The 17612-nt window shown below is 37.7% G+C and overlaps 1 protein-coding gene across 9 annotated transcripts in view; it reads right to left on the bottom strand.

Moving 5' to 3' along the window:
- The window catches only part of LOC115222966 (ras GTPase-activating protein nGAP), a 479655-nt gene that overhangs the window by 190558 nt on the left and 271485 nt on the right, over positions 1–17612 (bottom strand). The gene's annotated exons all lie outside the window — the stretch shown is intronic.

Here is a 17612-nt window from a genome sequence, read left to right as displayed (position 1 = left end):
TGAAGCAGTGATGTTTATTTTTTCATCTGCATTCACAATATTCTGTTGATTTATTTAATAACGAGAACAAACAGAACGAAACAAAGGAAATAGTTCGTTAAAAATAAAGGAAAAGAAAATTAATTCTATTGATTAACCTCTGACCTAGCAGCTTCCTAATTCTCTCAATTTGCATTTGTTACGAGTTCAGTTTATTTTTATGTAATGAACTACAAAAACAATTCTTTCTTTAATAAACACAAGGCCTGAAATTTCGAGGGAAGGGGGCGAGTCGATAACACCAACCCCAGTAGTCAGCTGGTACTTATTTCATCGACCCCCCCTCCCCAAAGGGATATATAAGTTGAGCTTAACAGAATTTGAACTCTCTTTTACTCTTTTACTTGTTTCAGTCATTTGACTGTGGCTATGCTGGAGCACCGCCTTTAGTCGAGCAAATCGACACCGGGACTTATTCTTTGTAAGCCCAGTACTTATTCTATCGGCCTCTTTTGCCGAACCGCTAAGTGACGGGGACGTAAACAGACCAGCATCGGTTGTCAAGCAATGCTAGGGGGACAAACACACACACATACATATATATATATATATATATATATATATATATATATATATATATATATATATATACATATATACGACAGGCTTCTTTCAGTTTCCGTCTACCAAATCCACTCACAAGGCATTGGTCGGCCCGGGGTTATAGCAGAAGACACTTGCCCAAGATGCCATGCAGTGGGACTGAACCCGGAACCATGTGGTTGGTTAGCAAGCTACTTACCACACAGCCACTCCTGCGCCTGAACATAAAAACAGACAAAACCCACCAAATATTAACAATAATGGTTTATGATTTTTAGGTATAAAACCAGCAGCTTAAAGGAGGGGGAGTTAGTCGATACTATCAACTCCAGTACTTGACTGTACTTTATTTTACTGACCCCCCCACTGAAAGGATGAAAAACAGAGATGACTTTGACAGGATTTGAACTCAGAATGTAAAGAGTTGGATCAAATGTCTGCTGCTGTTTCTGTCAAACACACACAACAGTATTAATAATTTTGTTTCAGTCTTTGGACTGCGGCCATGCTGGGGCACAGCTTGAAGACTTTTTAGCCCAACAAATTGACCCCCAACACATATTTTTTTAAGCCTAGTACTTCTATCAGTCCCTTTTGCCACGCTGCTAAGTTATGGGGGACGTAAACACACCAACACTGGATCTCAGGTGATGTAGTGGGGAACAAAGACACACACAAAACACACAATCAGTCTCTTTTGCCAAACTGCTAAGTTATGGGGATGTAATCACACCAACACTGGATCTCAGGTGATGTAGTGGGGAACAAAGACACACATAGACGTGACAGGCTTTTTTCAGTTTCTGTCTACGAAATCCACTCGCAAGACTTTGGTTGGCCCAAAGCTATAGTAGAAGACACTTGCCCAAGGTGCCACACAATGGGACTGAACCCAGAACCATATGGTTGGGAAGTAAATTTCTTACCACACAGCCACATCTGCTCTTTTGCAAAAAGAAAAAAGAAAAAAAACAATAAATCTTTTTTTTTGAATCACATATGATTTGAACTCAGAATGCACACTTGACTTAGTTTATCCAAGAACCACCACAGCTGCTGCTGCCCCTACAACTATTACAACTACTTCTTCTCTTCCTCCTCAGTGTTAATATTATATATTTCTTTATTGCCCACAAGGGGCTAAACACAGAGGGGACAAACAAGGACAGACAAAGGGATTAAGTCGATTACATCGACCCCCAGTGTGAAACTGGTACTTTATTTATCGACCCCGAAAAGATGAAGGGCAAAGTCGACCTCGGCGGAATTTGAACTCAGAACGTAACGACAGACGAAATACTGCTAAGCATTTCGCCCGGCACGCTCACGTGTCTGCCAGCTCGCCGCCTTATAATCCGTGTTAATATTATGTTAAAAGAAGTCATGAATTCATGAACGTCTGACGTACAATTAGATGAGTTTGACTCGAATCTGTCTGAGAATCAGGTCTGCCTGACCTGGATCGACTCAACATCCATTGATGGCTTGTATATTATTTGCCTACCGAACAAAAGGCTTGTTTTTGTATCGGTCAGAAAATACTTCAAATACACCACACAAGCCTTATTATGACGTAAACACAAAAGCATAAATAAAACAGTTTTTTTTTTATGGTTGACTGCTTCAGATCTCGCTTATTTGATGAGAAACTAGATAACGAACGAACAAGAGATGGCGATGATGATCACTTCTTTTATCATTTAAATGGCCATTTTAACATTTCAGTCATAAAAATCTTTAACCTTTAATCGTTTACATATGATACTAACGACATGTAACATTGTGCTATATTCAATATTATTGTAGCATATATCACTGTATTGTAGTATATTCCATGATATTGTGCATATTTCATGATATTGTGCATATTTCATGATATTGTGCATATTTCATGATATTGTGTATATTCCATGATATTGTGCATATTTCATGATATTGTGTATATTTCATGATATGGTGCATATTTCATGATATTTTGTATATTTCATGATAGATGAAATGCAGTGAGCATTTATTTTGTCAGCATACTAACAATTCTTATTTCTTTACTACCCACAAGGGACTAAATACAGAGGGGAAAAACAAGGACAGACAAACGGATTAAGTCGATTATATCGACCCCAGTGCATAACTGGTACTTATTTAATCAACCCCGAAAGGATGAAAGGCAAAGTCGAACTCGGCGGAATTTGAACTCAGAACGCAATGGTAGACGAAATACCTATTTCTTTATTGCCCACAAGGGGCTAAACACAGAGGGGAAAAACAAGGACAGACAAACGGATTAAGTCGATTATATCGCCCCCAATGCATAACTGGTACTTATTTAATCGACCCCGAAAGGATGAAAGGCAAAGTCGACCTCGGCGGAATTTGAACTCAGAATGAAGCGGCTGACGAAATACTGCTAAGCATTTCGCCCGGTGTGCTAACATTTCTTCCAGCCCCCCGCCTTAATCTTTTCTACTCTAGTGACAAGGCTCGAAATTTAGGTGGGGTTGCAGTTGATTAGATCGAACCCATTACGCAACTGCTACTTAATTTATCGACTCCAAAAAGATGAAAGCAGAGTCAACCTCAGTGGAATTTGAACTCAGAACGTAAGGACAGATGAAATACCGCTAAGCATTTCACCCGGCGTGTGCTAACGTTTCTGCCAGCTCACCACCTTACAGCTCTAACAATTCTGCCAGCTCTCTGCCTTTGAAACAACTTTAAAATAAGGTTGTTAATGTTATGTAATAAATTGTGTAGCAAATAGAATTACTTTTTCTTTCTCATAAGTAGCGAGGGGAGAAAATCAAGATGGGAGCTGGTAAAGGTGGCGAAAACAAAGAATCACTGTTATAGAACATGAAGATATGAAGAAAATCATTTTATTTGAGGGATTTGAGGTGTGTGTGTGATGGGTTCTACTACAAGGCTCTGATATAGTCAACAAGCCTGTTGATGCATCAGATCAACATCAAGGGTCTGTTATGACACCCTGATCCCCAACAAGGGGAAATCACTCCATTTTCTAGAAATGGTAACTGAATCCCTCACTTCAAATCAAACCCTACTGCCTTTGAAAAACACATAGGTATTAAAGAGATAATTTACTCCAGGGTGGACTATGCTTAAATAAAAGACAAGGTGGTCATGCTTAGATCATAGTTGATCCATAGTTTTGCTGTGTTAAGGCTGGCCTAGGGTTAAACAACAACAACAACAAAGACAGTCACAGCAGAATGCTGACATAACTGGATCTGACTGGTTCCATTGTTAGTGTTAAATGATTATGGAAATTCACTGACCATAATTTCATTAATAAATGAAAATATTGGTTTAGTGTCTTTGACAATGGCATTATTGCTAAGAACAAGGGAGGCTGCCAAAAATAAAACAAACAAACAAACAAAGAAATAAACAAAAATAAAAACCAAAACACAAACAGTTCCACAACACAGAGAGAGAGAGAGGTCTGATAAATGAAAATAATATAATAAAAAATTGAAACCTTCAATATTGAATTAAAGACCAGCAGAGGGTGGATAGAAGGGGTGGGTGGGTGGATGGCTGAGTGTGGCGGTGTCATTGTGTAATTTATAAACAAAGGTGAGGGAGAAGGGTTCGGGTGGGTGAGAGAGAAACCGATGAGATAAGGGGGGTTATATTTCCCTACCTCTCCTTTTTGAAGGGGGTAAAAACAAAACCAAAGGGGAGAAAAAAAAACCTCACTTCCTTCATTTGAAGAGAACATTTCCTCTTTTGAATATATTGGTGGGGCGGGGTGGGGTGAGGTGGGGGTTTCTATTGTGGTAAGTATGGAGTCACAGTGTCTGGTGTATTGAAGCAGGACCCAGGTTTTCATCACAATGCCCTGCTTACTTCAGATGTTTAACCATTCCAACCCTGGTCTGCAACCCTCCTTCCCTCCCTCCCTCCCAACTCTCTCTCTCTCTCTCTCTCTATTATTTCGGGGGGGGGTTTAACATTCATCAAAAGATTCTTTAAACATTTACTTATTATTTGGCATCCATTGTTTATCCCTAGACAATGTCAGTCCTTCCTCCTCACTTGAAGTCTATACACACACATATACAGAGACAGATAGACAGACTGATAGGTAGGTAGATAGACAGGTAGATAGAAAGACTGGTAGATAGACATATAGATAGAGCGACAGATAGATAGATAGATAGATAGATAGATAGATAGATAGATAGATAGATAGATAGATAGATAGACAGGTAGATAGACAGGTAGATAGATAGATAGATAGCTAGATAGATAGATAGATAGGTAGATAGACAGGTAGATAGACAAAGAGACACACATATATATATATAAACAGATAGGTAGACAGACACACCAACTGACAGATAGATACAAGGATATATGCATAGATGTAACAGGCTTCTTACAGTTTCCGTCTTCTAAATCTACTCACAAGGCTTTGGTTCGCCTAGGGCTATAGTTGAAGACACTGACTCAAGGTGCCACACAATGGAATTGAAACCCTGAAGTACAAGATTGGGAAGCAAAATTCTCAACCACATCATTGTTTCGAGATGTTCTCTGTTGAGCATTATACCAATTCTTTCATTCTTTCAAAATTGGTAAAATAAGCAACAGTTGAGTACAAGTACCGTTGTAATTGACTTACTCCTCCATCCCCATAATTGCCGGCCTTGTGCCAAAATTTGAAACCATTATTATTGTCGTTGTTGTTGTTGGAGTGGTGTGTTACAGGACTTTGAGATGATGAAAGGCAAAGTCAACCTCAGTGGGGGGGCTCTGAAAGGGTTCTTAGGGAGTAGTGTCCCTGCTTTCCTGAGCTAGTTTTCCACCACATTTCTCAAAAATCATGTAGAGGCCTTGATCTCAGGACCACTCATGTCTAGAAACTGAGGTTGGGGATAAGCAAGGGCATGCTCCCTGTAGAAAATCCAGTTCTAAAAAAGCCTCATAGTAGCAAAGGAGAATGGGCACCAGCAAGCCCAAAGGTTGGGGTGGGCTGCCCCTACCTACCTCGGTTGCTATAATAATGACAGTAACCTATAACTTGTATCATAGGAGGTACAAAGCCAGACATTTTGTGGAAAGTATATAGTTAATTAAATCAACCCCAGGATGACGAAAAACAACGTTGTCTTTCGTAAGATCTGAACTCAGAACATAAAGGGAGATAACTAAATAGAGATTCTTTGGTCAACCACCTTTGATTCTGCCATGCACCAGATTTAGAACAGCAACAACAACAGCACCAATAGTAAAGAAGTATTTATTTTTTTATGCAATGTTAAATTAAGATGTGGTTGTGGTGACATTTTGTCAAGTGCTTCTGTTGATTGTCGACATATGATGATGAGGATGATGCAGAACACAGAGCCGACATATTGGCTTAACCTTCAGCATCCAGCTGAGTTGAGGAGACATGCAACAGAAATACTCTTATGTACACACACACACACATACAAGCACATAAACTCATATATATATATATATATATATATATATATATATATATAGTTCAACGTTGTTCTGGTGTCCTGTACCCATATATGCATGTATATATACATGTAGATGTAGGTACGTACATATATGTATGTATATATGTATATGTTTTATTTATTAATTTGTTATATATATACACACACACACACACACATTATAGATTACTGATGCATAAAATGTGTTTCAATGTTTTATGATCCAACAGAATATACATACATCTACATGTGTGTGTGTGTGTGTGTGTGTGTGTGTGTGTGTGTGTGTGTGTGTGTGGTGTGTGTGTACATACCAGCCTTCCCTCTCCATGCCACTGATGTTATCCAAGGGAAAGGTCAAGGGGCCGATACAACTTGGCACCTGTGATGTCGCAACTCATTTCTACAGCTGAGTGAACTGGAGCAACGTGAAAATCGAGTGCCTTGCTCAAGAACACAACACAGCCTGGTCCAGGAATCGAACTCACTACCTCATGATTATGAGCCAGATGCCCTAACTACTGAGCCATGTGCCTTCACATGTTCTAAAGTTAAAAAAAACTTCATTTGTGAACATGTGTGTGAAGAAAAGTTTTAAAATTTATGAACGGAAGAGTTAAAGTCTTTTAATTTTTGTTGGACAGACCCAGAACGTCAGCAGAGATGCATTTTGACACTTTCTTTCATCTCTTTCACTTAGGAATTCTCTTGTCCTTTTCTTTTCTTTCTTTCTTTCTTTCTTTCTTTCTTTCTTTCTTTTTTTTTTTTGTCAAAGAAAGACTTCACTTACAACTTACATATTCTTTTCCCCCACTCCTCCACCCAATGCCAACGCCACCACCAATTCTTCCCAAATCTTCTGCAAAGCACTTGAGTGACAGGAGCTGCATCATCATAACAACATCGTTAGTCATTATTCACTTCCTCTTTCACTCTGAAAGAAGATACAGTACTCTACAGCTGCTCGCAGTACAGTACTTTCTTTCTTTCTTCCCCCTCTCTCTCTCTTTTCTTCTCTCTTTCTCTCTCTCTCACACACCTCTTTCTACTCCATTTGTCATCTGTCTATCTATCGCTCTCTCTCTCTCTCTCTCTTACACACGAATGCACATACTCACAGACCTTTTCCTCTCTCTCTCTCTCTCTCTCTTCTCACACTCACACACACAAATACACACACTCAGACCTTTTTTCTCTCTTTCTATCTTTCTCTCTCTCTCACACACCCTGATCTTCACTTCTTCCTCTCTCTCTCACACACATACACACACACAAATAAACAAACCCACACACCTCCACTTTCTACTTCCTTTCTCTCTCCCTGCCCCACCACACATAAACCACACACACACACACACACACCACTTCTTTTTTTCTCCCTCACACACACACACACAAATACATACACAAAAACACACAAACACACGCGCACAGATCTCTTCTCCCATTTTCTCTCTTCCTCACACACACACACACACAGACACACATAAATACACAATACACTCACAGACCTTTTCCTTCTCCTTTCCTCTCTCTCACACACACACACACACACAGCTGGCCATAGATGTGCAGCCTCCACACGAGAGTGTCATAAATAAAAGTACAGAATCTGTAATAACAGTGATTAGATAAAATCTGTTACTTTGGAGATGTTTCATTGTTGACGAGTTACAGAATTACGACCAATTAGGAGAGACGAAAATGGAATCCAGAAGAGAGACTTGCAGCAGAAATGTCATTCAAAGAATTCCTGCTAATTTACTGCTGACAATGCGACCCTCACTGCCTGCAGGAATCCCCCTTACCTTGGGGAGTGGAGATGTACACACCCACAGCAGAAATGCATACATATGTATGTGAACACATTCATATGTGTGTGTGTGTGTGTGTGTGTATATAAATATAATATGTATATAAAGACATAAACATATGCATAACACAGAAACATACACATATGTACACACACACATACATACATGTAAGCCTAGTACTTATTCAATCGGTTTCCTTTTGCTGGACCGCTAAGTTACAGGGGACGTAAATACACCAGCATCTGTTGTCAAGTGATGTTGGGGGACAAACACAGACACACAAACACACACACATACACATACACACACACGTATATATATATATCTACATATATACGACGGGCTTCTTTCAGTTTCCATCTACCAAATCCACTCACAAGGCTTTGGTCAGCCCGAGGCTATAGTAGAAGACACTTGCCCAAGGTGCCACGCAGTGGGACTGAACCTGGAACCATGTGGTTCGTAAGGAAGCCACACACACACACACACACACACACATATATATATATATATATATATATATATATATATTATTGAGACAAGAAGGACAACAAATCACAGTGGAACCTAGTGTGATTTGAACTCTGGATCCAATGACCCACAGATCTAAATATCATTGTAGCACATATATTTCAACAATCTTGTTGTTAGCATTGTTGTCTGCTCGTCTGAATGACTAGGAATTCTAAGGAAGTGACCCATATTTGATTCCTCCTGGAGTCTTATAATTTTTGTGTTCTATTTAAGCATTGTTTGGACTTCACAATAACGATGATAATAATAATAATAATAATAATAATAATAATAATAATAATAATAATTGTAACAAAAGTAATTATCTGCCCATGCTGAATTCTAATTATTTACTCAGGTTTTTTTTTTTACTATTTAGTTTTACAAAATAAATTAAAAAATTATATTAATAAAAAAAGATTAAATGCAATTAAGGAAAAAATTGTAAATATATACAAAAAAAAAACTAATACAAGTAGAAATATCATCTAAAAAAAAATATTGAATAAAAAAGTGAATTTCAGATTAAAAAATTGGAAATCGAATATATATATATATATCTATATATATACACACATATAGCTATATACCTCATATCTAAGATAGCTAATATATATATTGTATATACATACATATATTACACACATATATAGCTACATACTACCTGTATATGATAAATTCATTTGTGTGTACACAGCTCTCTCTTTACATATATATATATATATATATATATACACACACACACACACATCTCTCTCTCTCTACATATATATATATATATATACATATATATATATATATTATATATATATATATATACACACACACCATCTCTCTCTCTCTGTATATATATATATATACCTATCTATGAATTTATCTCTCTATCTATCTATGAATCTATCTATCCGTCTATCTCTCTCTCTCTCTCTCTCTCATATTATATATATATATATATATATATATACATTCACGTGCACAGGCACAAAGGAAATTCGCTCAAGCTTAATAAGTGATGGTAAACAGTTGCTTCTGATAATTGAGAAAAATTACAGGAAGTGTATGTCCACACACACACACACACACACACACACACACACACGTATATAAAATGGAAAAAATACAAACAAATAATAGGATCAAAATGTGTGCCTGTGTGTATGAGAGAGAGAGAGATAGAAAGAGAAAACAATAAAATAATTGTGATGAAGGTATCTTAAAAAACAAATACAGCAGAATTGTATCCCAATGGTAGAAAAGAAATGACAATTTCTGCTTTGGTCTTCCGGTCATTTTCTTTAGGAATTATTTTGCCTTCATTTTAATATATTTTTTTTTTATATTTAAGGCAGTTTTTTGTTGTTGTTATTCTTTTGTGTTTTAGCTTGGTCTGTGAAGTAGTGACGGAGAGGAAGAGGTTGTTTTTGCTTGGAGGGGAGATAATTGATGTGGAGGAGAGATAGGGATGGAGGAGAGGAGGGAGAAAGAGGGAGCGAGAGAGATGGAGCAAGAGAGAGTTACTCACACAGAAACAGAGAAAGAAAGCGAGAATGAAAGAAAGAGAGTAAAATGAGGGAGAAAGAAAGAAATAAGGAGAGGGAGGGAGAGGAAGAAACAGAAAGTAGGAGGGGAAGAGAGAGAGATATAGAGATATAAAGAAAAGTGAGAAAGAGGGAGAGAAAGAAAGAGAAGGAAGGGAAAGAGAGAAAGAGGGGAAAGAAAAAGAAACAAAGAGAGAAAAGCAGAGAAAGGAAGCAAAAGAGAGAGGGAGAGGGAAAGAGAAATAGAGAAAAAGAAAGAAAAGTGAGAAAGAGAGAGGGAGGGAGAGAGAATAAAAAGTGAGAAGGGGGGAGGTAGGAGAAAGAAAAAGAAACAAGGAGAGAGGAGCAGAGAAAGGAAGCAAGAGGGGGAGAGAAGGGTGAAAGAGAAAGAGAGAAGAATCACCGAAATGCATAAGAGGGAGCATAGGTAAACCCCGCTTTGCTAGTACGCACCATACATATATCTTTCTTATCTCCCTTTGCTTTACTAGATTCAGTCACTGAAATGTGGCCATGCTGGGGCACTTCCCTGAAGGGTTTTAGCTGAGCAAATCAACCCCACTCTCACCAGAACTTATGTTTAAAGCCTAGTGTTTATTCTTTAGGTCTCTTTTGCCAAACTGCTAAGTGATAGGGATGTAAACTAACCAACACCAGTTGTCAAGTGGTGGTGGAGGGAACAAACACACACATATATACATACACACACATGCACATATATATATACACACACATATAGTATATATATATAAGTATACATACACACATATATGCATACACATATATGCATGCACACATTTACATACACACACACATATATACAGACACACACGTATATATGTAAGCCTAGTAATTATTCTATTCGTTTCTTTCTGCTGGACTGCTAAGTTACGGGGACGTAAATACACCAGCATCGGTTGTCAAGCGATGTTGGGGGACAAACACACACACACATATATATATATATATATATATATATACATATATACGATAGGTTTCTTTCAGTTTCCGTCTACCAAATCCACTCACAAGGCTTTGGTCGGCCCGAGACTATAGTAGAAGACACTTGCCCAAGGTGCCACACAATGGGACTGAACCCAGAACCATGTGGTTGGTAAACAAGCTACTTACCACACAGCCACTCCTGTGCCTATACACTAAGGTGAAAATTATTTTTCTTCATTTAACAAAAATTGATTTCTGTGAAATAAAATTCCAAAATTGATGGAGGAAAAATGTTAAATGTTCTGCAAGGATACAAGAAATTGTTGGAATAGAATGGCAAACATTGAAATTAATCACCTTCCATTCCCTGTTCTTAATTAACAAAGAGAAACACTTAAGACGTGTTTTATTTTTCTTTGATAAATAATCTAATGTAACCACACACATCGTTTTTACCTTAAAGCAATATGGCTCTCTCATGTCTCTTTCTCCTTTTTGTTATTCCCCCCTCTCTCTCTCATATCTTTTCTTCTTTTTGTTGTTTCCCTCTCCCTTCTCTCTCTCTCTCCATATATACACATATATACATTCATCCTATTTTATTCGTTCCATTGTTCACACCACTTTTATCCATGCTTTACAAGATATATTAGAAGGTTCTGTAAGACAGTTATTTTTTTTGGCCTCCTGTTCCTCCTGCACTGCCTCCTCCTCCTCTTCACCCCCCCCCCACTACCACCATCACCATCATCATCATCATTTACCACCACCACCACTGTTACCCCACCCTCCATATTCACCAGATGTTGCTTCTTCGGATTTCCACTTATTCAGGTCTCTGCAGAATAGTCTTAATGGCAAAAATTTCAATTCCTTGGATCACGTAAAAAGATACCTTGATGAATTCTTTGCCATGAAACCACCTCAATTCTGGGTAGGGGGTATTTTCAAGTTAAAGGAAAGAGGGAGATGCATTGTGCAACAAAATGGTTCATATTTGGTTGATTAAAAATGTAACGGCAAGTATTTATTGACCCTTTTTCTTTCCTTTAAAAATCGGCACGAACTTTCCGGACAACCCAATATATGCAAATGTTTCAGGTAGCAAAACAATTTGCAAACTTACAAAACATTAGCCTGGTCATTCTCACTCTGCCATGCAGCCTTGCAGCCTATTTATTATTGTCTGCTGCCAATGATGAATTAATGACTAAGGAAGTCTGCTAATATCGTTAGATGAAGATTCAGGAACTTCAATGACCAATCTACAACAGGCGATTGCTTAGCACGGAATACGCACCACTACCACCATCAGAGTAACCCCGCTAAGGATAATAATACATAATTAATTAATCACTAATGAATGTGTGGGTGTGAAGTCATTAACAGTTAACTATGGGTAGCCACAAGTGGGTTGGGTTCTGTGGAGTCCAGCTGCCCTAATTGTTGAAACTAAGGCTAAACTATTTCTCACAAACACAGATGACAAAACAGTGAAATATCTACTTGAAACACCACTTAACTGATATATTACGAACCGTAAGTAGCAAAGAGGAGGTAACTCTTTAGTAATGTCAATGAAACAGGTCACATCCTGCTGGAAGACTACTCATGTTAAAGTATTGTGAATTTAGGTTAGAATTTCTGTGAGAGAATCTCTTGAAAAAGCGACAGCCCCAGTGCTAACAAAAACATGATTACTTTGTTAGTCAATGCTGTGTGGTTTTAGAATCTCTTGTGATTCGTAACATTTTAGTTAACATATCCACAAATAATCATCATCATCATCATTATCATTTAGAGTCCGTTTTCCACGCTAGCATGGGTTGAAAATAATAATAATAATAATAATAATAATAATAATAATAATAATAAAATATTCAGACAGATACATAACAAAAACACCAGGACTTACAAATACATATAACATACAGAAAATTGCACTACTAGGCACTGCACACATCCTACGCAGAACACTTTCCATACAATAACCATCAGAGCATCACACAACAAAATCACAGCACATACCCAAGGCACACAGAGCTGCGCTCGGTAGTGAAGTGAAAGCACGCTATAAAAATAAAAACTGAATAATAATAATAATAATAATAATAATAATAATAATAATAATAATGATAATGATAAGATAATAATGATAATGAAATATAATAATAATAATAATAATAATAATAATAATAATGATAATAATAATAATAATAATGATAATGATAATAATGATAATGATAATAATAATACTAATAATAATAATAATAAAATATTCAGACAGATACATAACAAACACCAGGACTTACAAACACATATAACATACAGAAAATTGCACTATAGGCACTGCACACATCCTACGCAGAACCTTTCCATACAATAACCATCAGAGCATCACAAAAATCACAGCACATACCCAAGGCACACAGAGCTGCGCTCGGTATGAAGGAACGACGCTATAAAAATAAACCACTGAATAATAATAATAATAATAATGATAACAGTCTTTCCTACTTTAGGCACAAGGCCTGAAATTTTTGGGGAGGAGACTAATTGATTACATGGACCCCAGAGTTTCACTGGTGATTAATTTATCAACCCTGAAAGGATGAAAGGCAACAATAATAATAATGATAATAATAAATGCTCTGATGCTGTTCCAGGCAGTGGCTTTCATGGCTTCTGATCTTAACTAATTGGAAATATTAACATGGTTTGTCTTGGTGTAAAATATTCTGCTCAGTACCACAGATTTGCTTGTCAATGATAATAACAATGATAATAGCTTCCAAATTTTGGCACCAGGTTAGCAATTTTAAAGAGAGGGCTAAGTTGAATACATTGACCTCAGGGTTCAGCTGGTATTTATTTTATCAATCCTGAGGGGATGAATGGCATAGTCAACCTTGGCAGCATTTGAACTCAGACAAAGTGCACAAAGCATTTTGTCCAGTATGCTAATGATTCTGCCAGCTCATTACTGGAAAAACACTGGTTTCAAATTTTGGCACTAGGCCAGCAATTTCAGGGCAGAGAGAGCAAATCGACTACGCCAACCCCCAGTGCTCAACTGGTACAGATTTTCTCAACTCGCAAGGTGGTGAGCTGGCAGAAACGTTAGCACACCGGGCGAAATGCGTAGCCGTATTTCGTCTGTCATTACGTTCTGAGTTCAAATTCCGCCGAGGTCGACTTTGCCTTTCATCCTTTCAGGGTCGATAAATGAAGTACCAGTTACGCACTGGGGTCGATGTAATCAACTTAATCCATTTGTCTGTCCTTGTTTGTCCTCTCTGTGTTTAGCACCTTGTGGGTAGTAAAGAAATAGGTACAGATTTTCTCAACCCCAGAAAGAATTAAAGTCGAAGTTGACACCAGCAGCATTTGAACTCAGAATGCCAAGATGGGAAAAATGCTGCCCCAGCATGCTAATGACTCTGCCAACTTGCTACCGGAATAACAATGATCGTTTCTACTTTAGGCAGAAGTTCATCAATTTTTTTTTTTAAGGGTAGGGGTAAAGTCAGACTAATAAAAGACTGGCAGGTCATGGCTGGAAACGACTTGTATCATAAGCTCGCTGGATCAAACCTGACCTTGGGCTACAAGACAACACGACTACAACAATATCAATGATGACAATGACAACACCAACTAATCGAATGAGCCATCAGAGAAAATGAACAACAGTAAATTCAATTGGTCAACAGACACTTCATGTCACTTGTTTCATTTAGCATGTATTAATGAAATGCTCTAACCTAATTACACACACACACACACACACACACACACAGATAAAAAAAAAATCAATACCTTAGCTATTCCCTTTTATCTATAGTCAGCAAAAATCATTCATAATTCATCAAAAACTGCGTCAGTCATAAATAATTTATGACGACTTTTATTCTTCTATTTAATGTTTCTATATTTCGTTTCTCTTCATATATATATCTGTGTATATATATATATATATATATATACACACATATATATACATGTGTGTGTGTGTATGTATATATATATATATGTATATGTGTGTATATATATGTGTGTGTATGTATATATATATATATATATATATATATATATGTATGTATAGTTAATCCAAACACGAACAAAGAGAAAACACAACAACATGAGTGATGACGTGGAACAAGTATAGTATTATATATATACATACATATATATATTAACATGTGTGCCCAGGGGTCTTTGTGCCTGTGTACATTTGTGTGTATGTATATATGTAACGTGTGTGTGTGTGTGTGTGTGTGTGTGTGTGTGTGTGTGTGTGTGTGTGTTTATTTGTCAATGTCTTTCTCTTTCTATAACAGTCCCACAGTGTAACAAATTGACATTTCAAAGCAAACATAGTTTTATATCATGAATTGTCCTCACATCCAGACCCATTGTTTAAAGTAGCAAGGCATGACAGCCGCAACAATCCAAATAAAAGATTTTTTTTTATTTGAAAAGCATGGCAATAATGGCAACAGTCCATCCTGTAAAGTAGTTGGCATTAGGAAGGGCAGCCAGCCAGCACGGACAGTGGAACTTGGTGCAGTTCTTTGACTTGCCATCTCCTGTCAAACCAGCCACCCATGCCACCCATGAAGGACAAATGTTAAATGATGATGGCAAATTTGTTTTAAGGAAATTCATATTTGTTTAGCATATCTATATAGGTGCAAGTGTGGCTGTGATGTAAGAAATTTGCTTCTCAACCACATGGTTCCAGGTTCAGTCCCACTTAAGCACCCATTTCTTTACTACCCACAAGGGGCTAAACACAGAGAGGACAAACAAGGACAGACAAATGGATTAAGTCGATTATATCGACCCCAGTGCATAACTGGCCCTTAATTTATCGACCCTGAAAGGATGAAAGGCAAAGTCGACCTCGGTGGAATTTGAACTCAGAATGTAGCGGCAGATGAAATACTTATTTCTTTAGTACCCACAAGGGGCTAAACACAGAGAGGACAAGCAAGGACAGACAAACGGATTAAGTCCATTATATTGACCCCAGTGTGTAACTGGTACTTAATTTATCGATCCCGAAAGGATGAAAGGCAAAGTCGCCCTCGGTGGAATTTGAACTCAGAACGTAGTGGTAGACGAAATACCGCTAAGCATTTCGCCCCGGCGTGCTAACGTTTCTGCCAGCTTGCCGCCTTGGACAATTGTAAGCCCGTCATGTATATATCTATATATATGAACACCTGATGACCAATGATGGTGTGTTTACATCCCTGTAACTTAGCAGCTCACCAAAAAAGATTGATAGTATAAGTACTTGGCTTAAAAGAGAAGAACTGGGGTTGCTTCGTTCAACTAAAAATTCGGGATGCTGCCCCAGCATGGCCACAGTCTAACGTCTGAAACAAGTAAGAAGTAAGATAAAAAAGATGCACATAATTGGGCGTGTCTAGACACAGGCATAGCTGTAGGGTTAAGAGGTCTGCTTCTCATCCATGTGGTCTTGAGTTCAATTCCACTGTGTGGCACCTTGGGCAAATGTCCCCTACTAAAGCCCCAGGTCAACCAAAGCTGTCCAAGCAAACTGTGTAGAGGAAAACTGAAAGAAGCCACGACTGGTTGGTGCTTTTTATGTGCCACCGGCACAGAGGCCACGTGTCGGTAAAAACCGCCAACCGATCGTGGCTGTTGCCAGCCTCCCCTGGCATGTAAAAAGCACCATATATATATATATAAACACACACACAGATATACACGTGTGTGTAAATTGTTTCTGATGAAGTGCCAAACAAGCTCCGCTTGTTAAGTTATAAGAGTTTATCACATTTTATTAGGAGAATCACTTTATCATCATCAATATCATCACCACCACCACCACCACCATCAGCATCACTATCAACACCGCCATCATCATGAACACCACCACCACCACCATGATGCAGTTACAGAGTTCCAGCTATTGATATGACAACAATGTATATGAAACAAAGAAACCTATTTATTATGTTGGAGGAAGAGGAGGAGGAGGTGGAGGCAAGGTGAATTTTGATGGGGTGGAGGGAAGGAGGTACGGGGGTGGGGTGCTGGTAGGAGAGTGAGGCCCCCCTTTCAATGGCTTCTGCTAATTCTATGATAAGAAAATAACTAAACCACAAAAAAAAAAAACCTCAGGTGTGATATATCTGACACCTGTGAAGTTGAACTGATAAAGTTACAAACCGCATAATAAAAATAAATAAACAAATAAATAAATAAATATAGCCACGTTGACAAAGTTGATAAATTCCAGAAAAACTGAGTCTCAATTTTTCTGTATGTATGTGTTTGCCTGTGTGTGTGTGTCTATATATGTGTATATGTATGTGTGTGTGTGTGTGTGTATGTATTTATGCATGTATGTGTGTGTGTATGTATGTATGCATGTATGTGTGTGTATATGTATATATGTGTGTATGAGTATATGTGTCTATATGTATGTGTATATATGTGTATATGTATTATGTGTGTGTATGTATATATGTGTATATGAGTATATGTGTCTATATGTATGTGTATATATGTGGATATGTGTGTGTGCATGTGTATATATGCACTTATGTGTGTGTGTATCTATATATGTGTATATGTATTATGTGTGTATGTATGTATATATGTGTGTATATATGAGTATAGATGTGTGTATAGATGTGTGTATATATATGTGTATACGTGTGTGTGCATGTGTATATATACATATGTGTGTGAGTATGTGTATATATGCA

The sequence above is a fragment of the Octopus sinensis genome, linkage group LG21, assembly GCF_006345805.1.
Source record: "Octopus sinensis linkage group LG21, ASM634580v1, whole genome shotgun sequence".
In the NCBI taxonomy this organism is placed as follows: Eukaryota; Metazoa; Mollusca; class Cephalopoda; order Octopoda; family Octopodidae; genus Octopus; species Octopus sinensis.
Note: the sequence above shows the minus strand (reverse complement) of the source record. Positions and strands in the feature narration are given on the sequence as shown.